Raw genomic sequence first — 18,155 nt, forward strand, 5'->3', positions numbered from 1 at the left:
CTATTAAAAAGAACAGAATCAATGTAAAAAGTAATCAATCATTCATATTAATGCAAATTGTGCGAAAATACCTATTTCTACAAGATGGATGTGAAATAAGTTTGGATCATTGGAGTTGGTATACTCTTTAGTAAATATAAGGACATTTACGGATTAGCATACACTACTCAACAAAGTTTTCATTACATGGACAAGAATAACTATTTTTAGGTAATTTGTATGTCATGATTTCGAATATGGCCTTGAAAAATTGCCTACACGTCACTTTTTTTATAAACTCATATTTCTTAGTTAGCAAATCGTATAAATGTGTGTCCAAATCTACCCACTTTGAAAGAGGTTATGTTCTTTAACATCGATAATTTACACAAATACGTATAATTCCCGTTCTTTTAAATTACGATTTGAAACATACTTTCTCTTTTGTGGTTTGAATGAGGGACAGTGGAGCAACAGCACGGCATTATATGGTGAAGGACTGGCCTATCAAGAAAGGTTATATTCCTGGTGAACATAATATTAAATATCGTCCATTAGTGCAACGTGAAAACGTATATTTCTTCCGCCTCTGCATACAAAATTAGGGCTGATTATATTTTTGTGCAAGTTCGAGATAAGATTGGAGAAGCCTTTCAATACTTAAAGACACTGTTCTCTAAAATCACTGATGCGAAATTAAAAGAAAGCATATTTGTCGCTAAGCAAATTAGAAAACTTTTGAAGGACAGCATTTTTGAGAAAAACTTAACCCTAAGGAATAACGAATATGGAAATCTTTTGCACCTTTTGTCAAAGGATTGTAGGTAATCACAAGGAAGAAAATCATCACCAATTAATAGAGACGTTACTAAGAAACTACAAAGAAATGAGCTGCCGTATGTCACTGAAGATCCACTTCTTACATTCACATTTGGACTTCATTCCTGAGAACTTGGGGACTATAAGTGATGAGCAGGGAGAGCGACTTCACCAAGACATTGCTACAATGAAGCAACGGTATCGAGGAAGATGGGATCCTCCGATGATGGGTGATTATTGCTGGTTTTTACAAAGGAAAGCTTCCAGTTCTCATAAGATAAAAAAATAAGGTATTTTACTCAATTGTATTGTATGAAGAGTAGTTTTTATAAGTCTTAATAGCTAATCAGTTATTAATATACCAGTTCTATCATATCTAAGCTACCCTTGAAAATTTCCATACAAAAATGAGAACAAATTATTTTTTAATAGATCAAAAATCCCGATTTATTCAATGTATTAAGTAAAGTATATAACACAAAAATGTGACGTGTTACGAACTTTTCACTGTTATTTTCCTGTTCAGCGCATGCAAATTAGTTAAGTTCAGCCTATTTTATTAATGTTGGGAAAAGTTCAAATTTCTTGAAATTTTTGAAAAAAACTTTACCGGTACATTTGAAAGTTCCGAATACGAGAATGGTTGGACTAAACACATTCTTCAAGTTGAAATTACTGACGTTTTAAACGATTAACCATTTTCTGGTAGGTTCTATTAGGTTGAAATTCAAGACACTTGTTAATTTATTTCCGTAGAAGTACTTCTCAACTACAAAGTATCCTTCACTTTACGAGGATAATAGCGTCTCTAATCAGTTCACAAAATTTAAAATTATTCCTATATACAGCACCACTCATGTAGTAATAAGGGTTATTCTGCCCGAAGGCAGGTCCGAACCTCCGCAGAGGTGTTCCTGAGCCGGAGTTTACGTGCGGTAGGGTGGTCAGTTCCTTTCCGCTCCTCCATTCCCTTACCCCCACCAACAGCGCGTGGCAACCCATCCAACTCCTGACCACGTCTAATGTTGCTTAACTTCGGAGATCACACGGGATCCGGTGTTCCAACACGGCTACGGCCGTACACCACTCATGAAAGTAATAATAATTTGAGAAGATTGTGAGCGAGACTACTCACTCCCAAAATAGTAGTTTTACTAGCGGATACTATACACGGGTACTGTAAACTCACAGTGATCCACAGACAGGCCCATGGTATTCCTCACGTAGTGGTGCTAATCGCAGAAAAAGTCGACTCATGGTGTTCGTCACATGATGGTAGAGAGGGAATTGTACGTACATGAAAGTCATAGACTAACACACATAATTAAGGAATTATGGATTCAAGGGAAGATTTTGGAAACAAGCTCGAAAGACTAGGTCAAATGGCAGGTAACTATTTCTGGACTGAAATAATCTCAGAAATAGGGAGGGGAAGGAAAATGAATAGCATTTTGCGTTAGTAAGGCAAACTAGCTGTAGATCTTATGGAAGCACTGGTCAGATTGAAGGCGTATTTTGAGAATTAATGAAACAGGAAAATATTTGTATTGAAATCCCGAACAACCGAATACATGGAAATTTACGCTCGAGGAATGGGATAGGGAGGGTGGTAAATAAATCACAATGTCATAAAGTAATAGTAATAGGTTAATTAGACCTGTAGCTCTAATAGTAGAATTTAGAGGAAACTCAAGGATGACATGTTTCTATAAAGTAAAGATTGGCATGAAATATGGATAAGATATCTTCTGATTGGACGAAAGAAGTAATTGCACCCATATATAAACAAGGGAAAGGGAAGGTCTGCAACAATTATCAAGATATTTCATTTATTAGTGCAACCGACATGGTAGTAGAATACTGTAAGGAAGTTATTCGTATTTATAAGACGTCTGCTCGGAGGGTTACATTTGGAATACAGCGACCACTTTTGCTAACTACATGATATGTATATCAGGCGAGGTGTTCACAGGCATTTTTTGAAAATAGTGTCCAATCAATGAAGGAGAGCAAATTAGATGAAAACTAGAGTGCTTTCATACCACGGAGGGGCTGTCAGGACCAAATTTTAGTGAGTATCAAGTAACTGTAAAATGCTACGAGATGAATGGACAGTTATTTTTATGTTTCGTAGAACTAGAGGAGGATATGACAGAATACCAAAGAAAAATATGTTCGTCCATACTGAGGAAATATGCGATTAGAGGAAGGTTATTACAGGCAATTAAAGTAATTTGTGCTGTCAATCGGGCCATAGTTATGGTAGAAAATTATGTTTTCAGACCTCGGAGGGGCTGTCAGGACCAAATTTTTAGTGAGTATTAAGTAACTGTAAAATGCTACAAGATGAATGGACAGTTATTTTTATGTTTCGTAGAACTAGAGGAGGATATGACAGAATACCAAAGAATTTGTTTTTTCATCATTTACAAAGATCTTTTACAGACATATATAAAATATCAGTAAGGTGTTCAGTTGCGAGGAAAGGTATAAACACTTTGGCCAGTTCCAATCACAATTGAGGAGTATCTGTTCAAAAGGTACTATTTCCACTTCCAAAAAAATGAGTATTTCGTTGTTGAATATTATCGATTGCCATGAGCAATCCAGACCGGTCTAGAAAGCCAAGAATAACGGCCTAAAGGATCCGTCGTTCTGACTAACCACACGTCATAATCTGCAGGCCTTCGGGCTAAGCAGCGGTCGCTTGGTAGGCCATGGCCCTTCGGTGCTGTTGCTGTGTTTTAGTTTGGTTTTAATGAGCAATCCAGATCAGGAAGACGTAGTTCCTTAAAAGTTGAACCAGACCCAGTCATGGGTACGTTCCATGTGCCTTTTATTTTACGCTTCTTGCGCTTTTCCCACAACTTCCTTAAGGTAGAAATAACTTCCTTTGAATAGACACTCCTCAAATTCGTCTTAATGACGGTCTCTACTAACGGAGCTTGGAAAGAGGTGCAGCGAGTACGGGAGCACGAATAAAAATTAATATTTCCAAAACTAGTGACGTCTGTTAGGAATAAACCTAGGAGGATTGAATCCCAGAAAGAAAATACATAACTGGAACAGGTGGCTCATTTGAAGTACTTAGGATGTATATTCTCGCAGGATGGTAATACAATAAGTGAATCGAATAAAGGTGTAACAAGGCTAGTGCAGTGAGCCCCGAGTTATGATCAACGATATTCTGTAAGAAAGAAATTAATTCTCGGACAAAATGATTCTTCGTCATTCTGTTTTCAGACCGACTTTGCTATACGAGAGTGAAAGCTGGGTGGACCCAGGATATGTTATTCATAAGTTGGAAGTTAAAGACATAAAAGGTTCTGTTCGTATGAACCGGCTCCGGGGGGTTAGATCACATGAAATTAATAAAGGAGGATAAGTGGTCAGAGATAGGCCAAGGCGGCGATGGTTATTATTGGTATCAAATGATGTGAAAATTAGAGGTGTGGAACTAAATGAGACCACAACAAGTAGCTTTTTACGAATAGAGAATTGTGGAGACACTTAGTTAATTCACACAGGCTTGCAGACTGACACTGAAAGGTGTAACAGCCTAGTATGAATGTGTGTGTGTGTGTGTGTGCGTGCGTGCGTGTGTGTGTGTGTGTGTGTGTGTGTGTGTGTGTGTGTGTGTGTGTGTGTGTGTGTGTCTCCTTTTTCTTAAAACTATAGCATCTATAAAATTGGAATACTTTTTCGTTTGTTGATTACCTCCCTAATTGAAAATATTATCTAGGAAGTAAATATTGAAATTATAATGAGCTATCGTCATCCTTACACATGACCACAAGCACTTCAGTGCTGCTTCATGCACTCCAAAATAAGGTTTGCTAAAGAACGTCGATTGTTCTAAAATCGTACTCCTGTCGTTTATGCAAACCCTCGTACAGAAATGAAGTGCGGCTCACGAAGCATTGAAGGCTCGTCCTACAGTTTCTAATGAAAATCATATTGTCAAGGAATCCATTACTATATAGGGGGATACCTATGTAAATTCACTGACAGGTTATCCATGAACCAGTCAAATAAAAGTGGCGTGAACATCAATTATAGCCATCCAATGTCACATTCAACCATTATCAAGTTGGAGCCTTTTGATGACAAGACGAAGCTTCAGATGTAGCAGTACCCAGCAAGAGACTGCGCGCTTTGTGTCACGTAGCTATCAACTTACATTCGGTAGATAGTGGGTTCGAACCCCAGTGTCGGCAGCCCTGAAGATTGTTTTCAAATGTTTCGCATTTTCACACCAGGTAATTAAGGCCACGGTCGCTTCTTTCCCACTTCTATCCCTTTTCTATTCCATCGTCACTATAAGACCTATTTGTGCGGTGCGACGTAAAGCAAATTGCAGAAATAAAGAGAATAAAATTGTAACAGTAACCATAGGTACATCGCTTAACGACTATCTTCGTTATGGCCGGACTGGGCGTCAAAGGTCTGGTACGAATATATTTAATATCTTTTTCCGAGTCCGGAAACCTTTCTGATTAATAGGTTCTCAATAATCATAATCTTTAATATCTTTTTCCGAGTCCGGAGACCTTTCTGATTAATAGGTTCTCAATAATCATGTAGGTTATTTAAATCCGTTCTAGAAACCCATACGAAGGTACATTTAGAGAGAGGAGAGGGTATCAAATTATCTCCTATTATTATTATCAGCAAATTGTAGGAAGTTAAACGAACACGGATCGAACCTATGATTACTTTCACAATCATCAAACAATTGAAACATAATGGCAGTCAAATCATTATAAAACCAGAACTAAATATGCGGATTATCTGCTACCATCCACAAGACAATTTCCGAAGAGAGCAAAACAAAATTAAGTTTTTCTTTTACATTCGTTGACATTCAACCTTGCGAATATTCGTAGCTATGACTATTTTTCCCATAACATGCTGAAAAAAGTGTCTAAAAACAGGCCGTGTTAATGTGATGCTCCTTCTTTTGGGTATACCTGAAGATTTTGCTCTTAAGGAACTTCTATGACATCAGTTCATTCATAGGGTGGAACTTGCCATTAATAGAGACGGAACACCGAACAAAATGATTTCAGAAAGCAAGCTTGTAATTCTATATGACTGTTGATATGTGATAATAGCCACGAGACCTACATTTTGCGTGGAATCCTAACAACAGGTACTTGTATTTTTATTTCGAAAATATGACGTGCGCTGTCTGGATTTGAAACGTGGCCACATTGTTGAGAGGCCATTAACTACGTCATTCGACTATTCCGGCCTCTAAACATTACGTCAGCAGGATCATGAATCCTTAAATATGGTCACATTGTTCAACCCTTTAAGCTGCACAGCCATCCTGGTCTGACAGTGACTTGTACGTGTCTCATATTAAGACCTTTCTACAGTTACACATTGCAAATATTAGTGTTAACCTAACAATTTTGGAAGGCCTTTATTCTTATTTTTTTCTTATTTCATCTTAGGAAGAGATTCTTGGAAGTTTAATCAATATAACATTAATGATTAACAACAGTCATCTTTATTAAGAATGTTATGCTCTCGGGTAAGTTACACACATTTAAGGTACTATTACATTGATCGGAAGATTACTACTAATACAAAAGTTATTACTTTTAACGGAAATAAATTAGCTATAACATTTCCACGAATCCTTAAATGTGGCCACATTGTTCGACCCTTAAAGCTGCACAGCCATCCTGGTTTGACCGTGACTTGTACGTGTCTCATATTAAGACCTTTCTATAGTCAATTGCATTCTCTAGTGTTGTAAAATATTAAAAATTTAAGACATGGATCCTATAATTATAGAATAACTCACGGCCGTTTTAACTACAAATCAGTTTGTCAACTATCGATTTGAAGTGTATCATACTGTGAATCATAAGAACTGCCTCAAATAAAAGTTATCTTTACACCATGAGCATCAAATGTAAATGTACCGCGCGAGTTGGCCGTGCGTGTAGAGGCGCGCGGCTGTGAGCTTGCATCCGGGAGATAGTAGGTTCGAATCCCACTATCGGCAGCCCTGAAAATGGTTTTCCGTGGTTTCCCATTTTCACACCAGGCAAATGCTGGGGCTGTACCTTAATTAAGGCCACGGCCGCTTCCTTCCAACTCCTAGGCCTTTCCTATCCCATCGTCGCCATAAGACCTATCTGTGTCGGTGCGACGTAAAGCCCCTAGCAAAAAAAAATGTAAATGTAAAAGAACTGTCCACATATGTCACATTCACTGGTTCCAGTGAAGCTGGAAGGTTGAAAGACCTATTCGGGTTTTCAAAAGAATTTGGAGGATCAATTGTACAGCCTACTTTATAGGAGGATACTTTATACCGTGATAACGTGAACTGAAGCGAAGTGGCAGAGTGTAATTTAAGTTGGGTAAGTCGACCAAGAGCTTTTCCATGAAGTAACCGTCTTCACTGTGTCCCTGAAAATGAAGCGGACATATGTCTTATAATCTGAATAAGTAAACGTCTAAAGGCTAAAGTCTATCAGCTGTTCGAGAAAGGATGAGGTTTACAGTGATACACATTTTCCGTCAGAAACAGTAAGCTGTAAAACTTTCGTTGTTGTATGCTGACTTCAAACTACCAAGTCTGTTGACTGGCCAGAAACAACATTGATATCACAGCGTTCATTCAGATAAGCTATGCTGCTGCTCTTTGGTACCGCAACGTAGACTTTTCGAATTCTGGCGATTAATTCATTAGCATGAGTCAGATACTTTATAGAAATTATACCGGATGATTCCTTAGAAAAAAATTGCTTTTCACAGATTCAGCGATGTTGACTTATGATATGACTGTATACGAATGGTTTACAGACCCTCGTCAGTTTTGTATGTACTGTTTCCAAAGTAGATGATTCCATATTTCTCTTGAAACTCATACTGGTATGTTTTAATACATATTGTTTCTCTTAAGCTGTAGAAAATATTTTACTTCCCCCACTTCTTTCCCAGTTCGTTATTCTCTTTCAAATTTCCGTTGTGTATTGAACATGATAATATTACGGGGAAATATATGATTATGAACTTGAAATTCTAAGGGAAAGTTTTGCTTGCCTTAAAATAAGTGTACCAGTACTCAATATACCGTGAAATTTAAAAAGAAAATTGTAGAAAATCACTATTGTGGATGATTTGTGACGCAAAAAGGAAACTAACGTACGTAATTGCTCGTATTAATCTTCCCTTGACATCCCACAATTTTATTTACCAACCACTTGCTCGTACTGCTTAACATGCGGACGAAATTTGTTTATTATTGTCTTCATTATATGGTTTCGATGCCCCTTCATATAGCTCACTGAAGCCATGGGTGCAGATAATCCCTTTCGTCTCCTTTCTGTAGAGGGGAGCATGTCTCCGGACTCCACGCATGGTGTGTCCTTAACCCGAAGGCTGGTTGGGTCTCCAACAGGCTCCACCATCAGTTGCCATAGATAGCCTAGGGGCGACACCGAGGAGGCATACTAGAAATTAATAACAGAGGTAGATCCTCGTTGCTTTCTTCATTAAGCCAGAAGTTGATAGATTATATTAATCTGCTGCGTCCACTAAAATGTTCCTAAACATCAACGGGTCCCTAAGGGAGTGAAACTTTCACACAACTTATAAGAAGGATTTGCCTAGGAATATCATTACTCATACGTCAGTCACATTTATATCGTCAAAACCAAGATAGAGACTAAGACAGTTCAATGAAAGTAACAAATTCGTTCTCTCCCATACCAGAGGAGAAAGCGCACTGTAATTACTATATTTAACCAAAATATATGTGGGGATGCCTCCGAACTAGATAAATTGAATTTTCCTGTAAACTCTCACAAATTATCTCCTTTGAAAACGTATATCTTATTGGATTGTGTATCAGTGAATTTCTTCTTCACGGTCGTGATCATCCATTTCATCTCAGAAAAAGTTTGTCTTCGGTATTTTCCATAGATAAATTAATTTAGCTTCGGTATTTTCCATAGTTTGCCTTTGCTGGAAAGACCTAGTGTTTAAAGTGTCTTCTGTTGTAGGCTGGAACAATTTTTTTACTTTCATTGACCTGTCACAGTCTCAAGCTTGGCATTGACACTATGAATGTGACCGAGGTATGAGTGTTGTTATTAATGCCATTCCTTATGCAGCCAGTCCCTGTTACGAAAGGTGTGGAAATTTTGCTCATAGGGTCGTTTGATGCAGGTATTTCAGTGGGCTTGGCAGACTGAAATGTAATAGCAATTTCTGGCTCAATGAGGAAAGCAATGGGAAACTATCTCACTCCTCATTTCCCCAGCATGCCTCTTCAGTGACGCCTGGGCCACCTAACGGCTGATGGCTGAGGTCCAAACCAGCCTCCGGGCTGAGCACTGCTGAAGCAGTTCAGACAGACCGTATCATTTGGACCTTAACCTACAAGTAGCACTGCTGCCCAGCCACTGGCCTGCACATACTGGAGAGCAACTTAATGATATCCTCAGCATATTGCTTGACTTTCATTACCGGTTCCGCTGCGTCTCGTACGAGCCAGCTCGTCAGTTGGTCTCAGCCCATTCCAGCCCTCAATCTAGAACTGAAATCCCTCTACCGGACGCGAATCGAACCAGACACCTCCGAGTATGATGCAGGTACGCTACCCTTACACGACGGGGCTGGTCGTTGAAGCATTTAATTGGTAATAATACTGTTTCATTTTCTGTAACTAATACAAAAACACAAAGTTATTTTTACACCATGCAAGCGAAGGTCACCTTACCGGAGAACATCCAGTACAATATTATTTGTTAGGAATCACACCTCCTTCTCACCTGACACCTTACTGAACTGTGTTTGCATTCACTGTTGGCACAATCCATCAAGAGCCGCCCCTAATAACTGTTTCTCTCTTCCTGCACGCCTCCACGAGAGGTCGTCAACTCTCTTCAGTTTTCTTACTCCCTTTAGACCCGTTGTTGCCATTAGAAGGTTATAATCAAAAGTGCTTTTATCAACATACCTACAAAATGAAATAGCGTATGGCTTTTAGTGCCGGGAGTGTCCGAGGACAAGTTCGGCTCGCCAGATGTAGGTCCTTCGATTTGACTCCCGTAGGCGACCTGCGCGTCGTGATGCAGATGAAATGATTATGAAGACGACATATACACCCAGTCCCTGTGCCAGGGAAATTAACCAATTATGGTTAAAATTTCCGACCTTGCCGGAAATCGAACACGGAACCCCTGTGACCAAAGGCCAGCACGCTAACCATTTAGCCATGGAGCCGGACAACAGATCGATTCAGCGACGCAAGGATGGGGAAGTGATAGGATTGTGATAGTAGCGTCCGTAGCCTTAATTAAGGTGCAACCCCGAGATATGTTCGGTGAGAAAGTGGGAAACCACAGAAGACCATCTTTAGGGCCACCAACGGTAGGATTCGAACACACCATCTTCCGAATGCAAGCTCAAAGCTACGCGACCCAAACCGCATGGCCAACTCGCACTGGCTTAAGACTGATTCGGCCACTGCTATAAATTGTTATAAAAATCAACATGTTGATGAGTCATGCGCTGAAATTTGAATAAAATCATTGTTATTGGTAAAACTTGGGCCATATCCTATGAGCCTGAGCTGCAAGGTCAGTCCGTTGAACGGTGCCATCAAGGACCGTCGCTAAGGCACAACGACCGCCACCATCTTCTGCATAGTTAATGGCGATTTTGGCATACGATCCACGGAAGTTCATTTTATGACACATGGGTGCTTTCTTTTTTTTTTGCTATTGGCGTTACGTTGCACCGACACATATAGGTCTTATGGCGACGACGGGACAGGAAAGGACTAGGACTGGGAAGAAAGCGGCCGTGGCCTTAATTAAGGTACAGCCCAAGCATTTGCCTGGTGTGAAAATGGGAAACCACGGAAAACCATCTTCGGGGCTGCCAATAGTGAGGTTCGAACCCACTATCTCCCGAATACTAGATACTGGCCGCACTTAAGCGACTGCATCTATCGAGCTCGGTACACATGGATGAATGATAAATGCCGAGTAATGCGCTACGTAACAGCAGAATAGCCTTCATATATGATCTGAATCAGTGTATAGGTAAGGGGAGATAAGGGGGATGGGGTGCTTGTGCTGATTATTATTATTATTATTATTATTATTATTATTATTATTATTATTATTATTATTATTATTATTATTATTATTATTATTCCGAGGTATCTGTGGAACAGCAGAGGTGAAAGAAGGTGCGGGGGTGAACAGGTCTCAGGCTACGAAATTAAAGTTAATTTAAAATTTAACAAGGTTATATTTTCTTTGCAAAATCAAGAAATAACAAGCATGGCAGGTACAGAGTAGCAAGGCAACAAAAGTACAATTACAGTATTTACCGGATTTGGGCTTCGAGCCCCGAACTCACAATTCTTGGGCAATTAGCCCAACTTTACTCCAAAATAAGTTTTAACAGAGGGGCAGAAAACCCCATTCATGCCCAGGAGCACTTGCTCCAAATTACACAGAAAAGCCTCCTCGAGGCATACAGCACTCAATTTTCAAGAAAGAGCCACTCGCTCTCAAACTTTAAGCCTATCAAAGGCCACACCAAACTCCACCTTCAAGTTGTCCTCTAAGGACAAACACAGGGGTAAAATACCCAACCTACTGAGGCCTATTAAGTGAGAAAAGGTTAATTACATGGCCTCTAAAATACCAATTTGAGAGGAGGCGATCTGCACTCCTAATACATTTTGTTTAAAACCTAATCTGGCTCTAGGCCGCTAATGCAAGGGCTAATCCCATACTAAAGAGGTGACTTTAGAAAGAAACAATTTACATTACGTTAAGGAAGAATCGGTTGTGAAAAATAAGTTCACCTCAAAACATTATGAGTGGGAGCTCGAGAGGGTTAAGCACTCTCTATCCCAATATGTAGCTTTAAAAGAGAATAGATACTAAGAGTCTTTACATTTTAGGGACAAGTTACATGGTGGAAACGCTTCGGACCCACCCCGAGAGTTAAACTGCTGAGCTAGCAAGAAAAGAAGTTATTAAACGGCCATTACCTTGTTGTTGAACTGCTGCCCGAAGAAAGAGGCGCTTCCCGCCCCCTGCTACGTACTTTACACTTTGAAAGTTGGTACTGAAGTGGCGCAGAGACCCGAAAATCAGCAGTTTATATACTCTCATGGAAAGTTCGAGGCGTTTCAGGAATGAGAACACCCGCCCACACAAACTTTATTGGCTAGGGTTAAGCAAGATATTCAAGTTGGAGAAGATACACCTGATTGGTCAGAAATTAATTAAAGAAATTCGGGATTGGCTAAATTCAAAACCAGGGGAAAGAAAGGGTTATACAGCCAACTTAAACAATAACAGAAAGAAATTTAACAAGGAACAAACTTTTGAAATAAAAATTTCTCCAAAAAAACAGTTCTTTCACTTCGCACTAGGGTGCACCATTGTAGTTCTTCAGTAGTGTCCTCTAGAAGAGAAAGTTCACACTTCTTACTACAGGTAAAACAAAAATACATCGAAAACGACCCAGTTCAGAAACTCCAAAATTTCCAAGTAGTGACATCTTCTGAGAAACTTGAAAATTAACACATTAGATAAAGTTCAGACTTCCTCCAGTAGGGGAGTTTCAACTGGCGCAAGGTTTGAATTAGCGGCGTGGAGGTGTACCGCCCGGTACAGACCTCCCCCCCCCCCAAAGTCCCTCCAGGGGTGACACATGAAATTTGTTTGGAAACAAGGTCCAAGTTATGATGTTGATATGGAGATTAAATGCAGAAGTATTTACCAACAAATTCTCTTAAAATGATTGGATGCAGTTTCAAAATTCTTGTAGTAACTGTTGAAGTAATGTCTTTATGTTTGTAGAAGTTGAATTCAGCAGGAAACTTTTAGTTTTTTAAAGTTGAGGAAAAATTTTCTAAGTCCACCAGATATTGCAGTAAATTCCGAAAAAAAAGGTAGTAATGTTGAACTGGAATGTCCATATAGCTGGATATGTACTTTAAACGTTGATCAGTTTGACGGCCAGACCAGCCGCCGCTGCTTGAGTTCAGAGAAGGCCGCTCGGACCCCTCAAGTACCCTGAGATACCGCTCGCCCGCACTATGAGAGGAGTAGTGGAGTTGAAGCACGCCGCGCCCGCGGCGAACATGCAGGTCGCGGGCCAGTTACAGGTTGCGCGCCGCACATCAGCCTTGGCCGGGAGGAGGACTCCGGCTCGCCGTACACAGGTTGGCCTCACTGGGGAAGGGCGGGCCCGTACCCTGCCTCAGGAGCGGGCCAGCGGCGTGCAGATATTCATGGCATTTATAAGCCACTGTGTGTTGTGGAGCAGGAGACGGGAGCGTGGTAATGGCCGTGGCAAGGACAGGATGGCAGTTTAACGGTGCGGGGAAGGTTTACAATAAATAATTACACACAAAGGAAACAGATTCCAAGAGCAGAAGGCCTTAAAAGTGAAACCACTCAAACAAAATATAACCTTCATATTTCTTTCCTAATTATATGAAGCAAGTTAACACAAAAATTACACCGGTTTCACCTGGGACAGGTGAACCCTAAATATCCTCTCGGTGGCGGGATTACTTAATAACAACGTAACCGACGTAAGGAAATCTAGAATAGTACACGGCCCATGAAATCTGGAGGCAAGCTTGCCCGCGGGAACAAAATTCTTGACCATCACCTGGTCACCTACCTTCAAATGGGTGGGTCTCCGTCCACGATCATATCTTTCCCTAACCTTTTCATGAGACACTTTAAGGTTGGCTTTAGCCTTCTTCCAAAGATCTTTAATGTTATCTGGGTCTATTGTCTCAGGTAGAATGTCACTCAGAGACCAGAGGTTAGAGAGCGGCGTGTTGGGAACGAACTTGAACATCAAAGAAGCTGGAGTAAACTGCATGAACCGCCGAATTCAAAGCAAAAGCTAACCAATGCAGGGACGTGTCCCACCTAGAATGATCTTCATGATGATAGGCAATAAGCGCGGACCTGAGATTACGATTAACCCGTTCAGCCAGAGATGGTTGAGGGTAATAAGCAGAAGTTGACACATGAGATATGGACAGGTCGAAGCAGAATTTACGAAATAAATTAGATGTGAAAGCCTTAGCATTATCAGACACAATATATTGACACGGACCAAAAGAAGCAAAGATAGAATTTAGACAAGTAATGGTGGACTGAGAGGTAGCCAGCTTAGTCGGAAATAACCAGGAAAATCTTGTAAAACCATCTACACATACAAAGATGAACTTGTTGGCATTTCCCTTTGACTGGGGAAGGGTCCTACATAATCAATATACAGGCGATCCATAGGGCGCGACGCTTGGTGAGAAGACAACAGGCCTACCTTGGTGGACATGGTAGGTTTACTAAGCAAGCAGGATTTACAAGCCTTCACTAGTTCACGGATTTCACCGTCCATACCTTTCCAGATGAACATTTCACGAATCTTCTCACGAGTTTTAAAGATTCCAAGATGCCCCCCCAAATGGGGTCTCATGATAGTACTTAAAGATCATAGGTACAAGAACAGCTGGAACGACAACTTTCATCATCTCATCATGCCTCGAAGGGCAACATAGAACACCATTCCTCAGTACATAAGGGACGACATGTTCCCCAGAAGAAAGGGTTTCCATCATCGGAGCCAGCGTCGGATCTTCACGTTGATATTTCTCAATGTCCCTAAAGAGCATGAGAGCATCTGTTAAGATGGCATTAACATCAGATGGTATGGACTCGGGAGGTGATGAACTATCGACCGGTTCATGGGTCTCGACGTCATTGGAAAACATACGGCTGAGTCCGTCTGCAACAACATTTTCGGTACCTCTGATATGCCTAACCTCAAATTGGAAGGCAGAAATTCGGATGGCCCAACGGGCTATACGACCAGTACGACGCGGTCTACCTAAGACCCAGCTTAAGGCTTGATTATCTGTCTCCAGTTCGAATTTGACATGTTCCAGATAGAGACGGAACTTTTCTAAGGCAAATAAGACTGCCAAACCTTCGAGCTCATAGATGGAATACTTGGCTTCTTGAGCCGACAGAGTCCTAGATGCATAGGCGATGGGTCGCCTCCCTACTTCAGTCTCTTGAAGAAGGACTGCAGCTACCGCCGACGACGACGCGTCGGTTTGGACGATGAATTTCTTCGAGAAATCCGGCATAGCAAGGACAGGGGCATTACAGAGAGCTAATTTAAGATCTTCAAAAGCGGCTTGTTGAGAAGGTCCCCACTCAAATTTGATGCCTTTCCTACGAAGAAGGTTTAAGGGCGCCGCTCTATTAGCGAAGTTAGGAATAAACTTCCTGAAGAAATTCACCATACCAATGAACCTGGCGATACCTTTGATGTCCTTGGGAGGTTTAAAATCACGGATGGCCTGTGTTCTAGAATGATCGACTGCAACACCATCAGGTGACACAATATGCCCTAGGAATGACATGGAGGGCTTAGCAAAGGCAACCTTGGACAACTTCACAGTTAACCCAGCCTTACGAAGGCGATTGAGAACTTCTCGCAGATGATCTAGATGTTCTTCAAAGGTCTCCGAAAATACGACGACATCATCCAAGTAGTGATACAAGTACTCAAATTTGATGTCGGAGAAGACCCTATCTAGCAGTCGAGTGAGTACAGCTGCTCCCGTGGGGAGCCCGAAAGGCACGCGGTTGTATTCATAAAAATTCCAATCCGTGGCAAACGCTGTAAGGTGTTTAGACTCTTCGGCTAGGGGAATTTGATTGTAGGCCTGATTCAAATCCAAGATGGTGAAGAACTTGGCCTTACGAAACCATGAAAAACAAGAATGAAGGTCAGGAAGGGGCACAGATTGCAACAGCACCTTCCGATTGAGAGCCTTATAATCAATGACACGCCTGAAGCCACCTTGGGGTTTCGGGACTAGAAAAATAGGCGAAGAATACGCCGACTTAGAGGGCCTAATAATACCATCCTTCAACATCTGATCGATGATTTCCTTCAGAGCCTTCATTTTAGGTGGAGATAGCCTATATGGTGGAAAACGGACAGGAATCGAATCCGTGACCTCAATTTTGTATTCAATAAGGTCAGTAACACCAAGAGTATCAGAGAACACCTCTGGAAACGACTGACACAGCTTACGAATACTATCAGCCTGCTCCTCAGGTAGATGTCTAAGGTCTAACAACATCTCATCCTGGGTAGGCGAAATAGATGAACATGATGCAGAATTACATTTCAATAATGGAATTTTACCATTAGACGCAAATTTGAAAGTGCACGACCTACTCTGAAGATCGAGCACAAGACCAGTGTGAGAAATGAAGTCAGCTCCCAATATAATGGGGCAAGACAAGTGCTTGGCCACAAACAATTTAATTTTCCATGTAAATTTTTAAAAATGCGGATTTTGACATTTACAGAACCTAGAATTTCTAATGGAGATGAATTAGCCGAAACATATTGAACAGGGGATGAGCCATAGTCAGATAGTTTACTAACAGATTTCAATTTTGAATACCATTCAGCCGAAATAATAGAACAAACGCTGCCTGAATCTAATAGAGCAGTTACAGGTTCATTATTTAGCTCAATTTTAAGAAAAGGAACAGGTGCGGCGGTATACGCCGCAATCCTCGGACATTCTTTGGGGCATTCAACAGATGAATTTGAGGACTGAATTTTCCCTGAATTTACGACCTGTTTACCAGGGGCTGAGCCTCGGGAAGAGGGACTAATCGACTCAGCCGAAGCCACTAGTCATTTTTTATTATTGGCATTGGTGGAGTTTGCACCAGAAGTTGAGCAGGAGGGGGTGCTATTCGAATTTGGGCAATTCTTGGCGATATGTGAGAAAGCCCCACATTTAAAACAGCCTTGTGATGAACCAGCTCCATTATTTGCCCTACTAGATTTGACCAATGGACATTTATTGCGAAGATGGTCAGGCGACCCGCAAGCATAACATTTACGGGGTGTGACTGGTCGGCGAGGTGGAGGCCGAGGATTACCAAAAGAAGGAGGAGGTTCTTTCGCGACACGCAAGGAATCGGCGTTTCTAACTCCTTCCGCTGAGACAGCCAATGCTTCAAGTTCAGAGAAAGTTTGCGGGCACGCCGCGAAACACAAATATGACCTATAGGATGGTGAGATACCTTCCACAATAGCTTGTACGATCTGATCCTCCGGGAAGTGAAGAGCAAACACCCTAGTATAGAACTTAATATCTTGGATGAAATCTGCCAAGTTTTCATCCAACCGTTGTACACGATAATAGTACTTCTGAATAAGGGAGGACCTTGCCCTAGCCGGGATGAAGTTAGCTAACAAGTGGGCGTGGAAGTCCTCAATAGATGATTGCTCGGCAATGGCTCTTACTATTTTGTCTGAGAGAATACCAATTGCATAGGGATAGATGATTTGCAAAATCTGACACGGAGAAAGAGAAAAAACAAGGGCATTATCCTGGAACTCAACTAAAAACCTTAAGAATGAAATAACTTCACTAGTGGTGTTAACAGAAAATTTAGAGATACCTCTAAGCAACATTGCTAATGGGTGAGGCAAGCTGCTGAACCCAGGTGACATAGTAGGTAAAGATTTAAGTGGCAAGGATGTCAATTCAGAACGTACATTCTTCAACGAGTTTCGGCGTTCAGACTCGTTGTCCAATGGGGCAGAGGTTGTTTGAGCTGCAACGGTTTTCCTATTGACGTCTCCCTTAGGAGGCTCTTCCTCGCTACCTACATTCACCGTGACGGGTTGATCAGTTTTGGGAGGAACTTCCCCAGTTAACAATTGGGTAACTTTACTGGACAAATCAGAAAGATTTTAGAGAACCATACTAGCTTCCTTCCTCTGAACGTCATTCAACTTCAGAGACAACAGATCGTTAACTCTATTTGAAAAATGAAATAGCCTGGCTTGCACACGCTTAATTTGATTAGGAGAAGGATCATTTTCTTCAAAAAAACTAACTACAGATGCTAGCTCAGTAGTATTGTCAGTGATCGTGGAAAGAGAGTCGTCAATTTCTTTCTCTCCCAAAGTGGGGATGGAAATGGGCAAATCAAGGGACTCTCTAAGCTTATTTGTGTCTACCGCAACCGTGCCTCCAGATTGCACATTTCTAATAGTTAACTCATAGATCAACTCCTCCTTGCGCAAATACTTAAGATGGAGAACATCGCGAGGGCCGGGCATGATGACAGAACCATTTTGAAAAAGGAAAAAGTAAAAATTCCAGCAAGTGAGAAAATAGTTAGAGTTGTAATCAAAGCAATGTTTAGCCGTCAAAAGGGGCTAAATTGAGACCCGTTCAACCACGCTCTGCTACCACTTGTTCCGAGGTATCTGTGGAACAGCAGAGG

The sequence above is a fragment of the Anabrus simplex genome, chromosome 7, assembly GCF_040414725.1.
Source record: "Anabrus simplex isolate iqAnaSimp1 chromosome 7, ASM4041472v1, whole genome shotgun sequence".
Taxonomy (NCBI): Eukaryota; Metazoa; Arthropoda; class Insecta; order Orthoptera; family Tettigoniidae; genus Anabrus; species Anabrus simplex.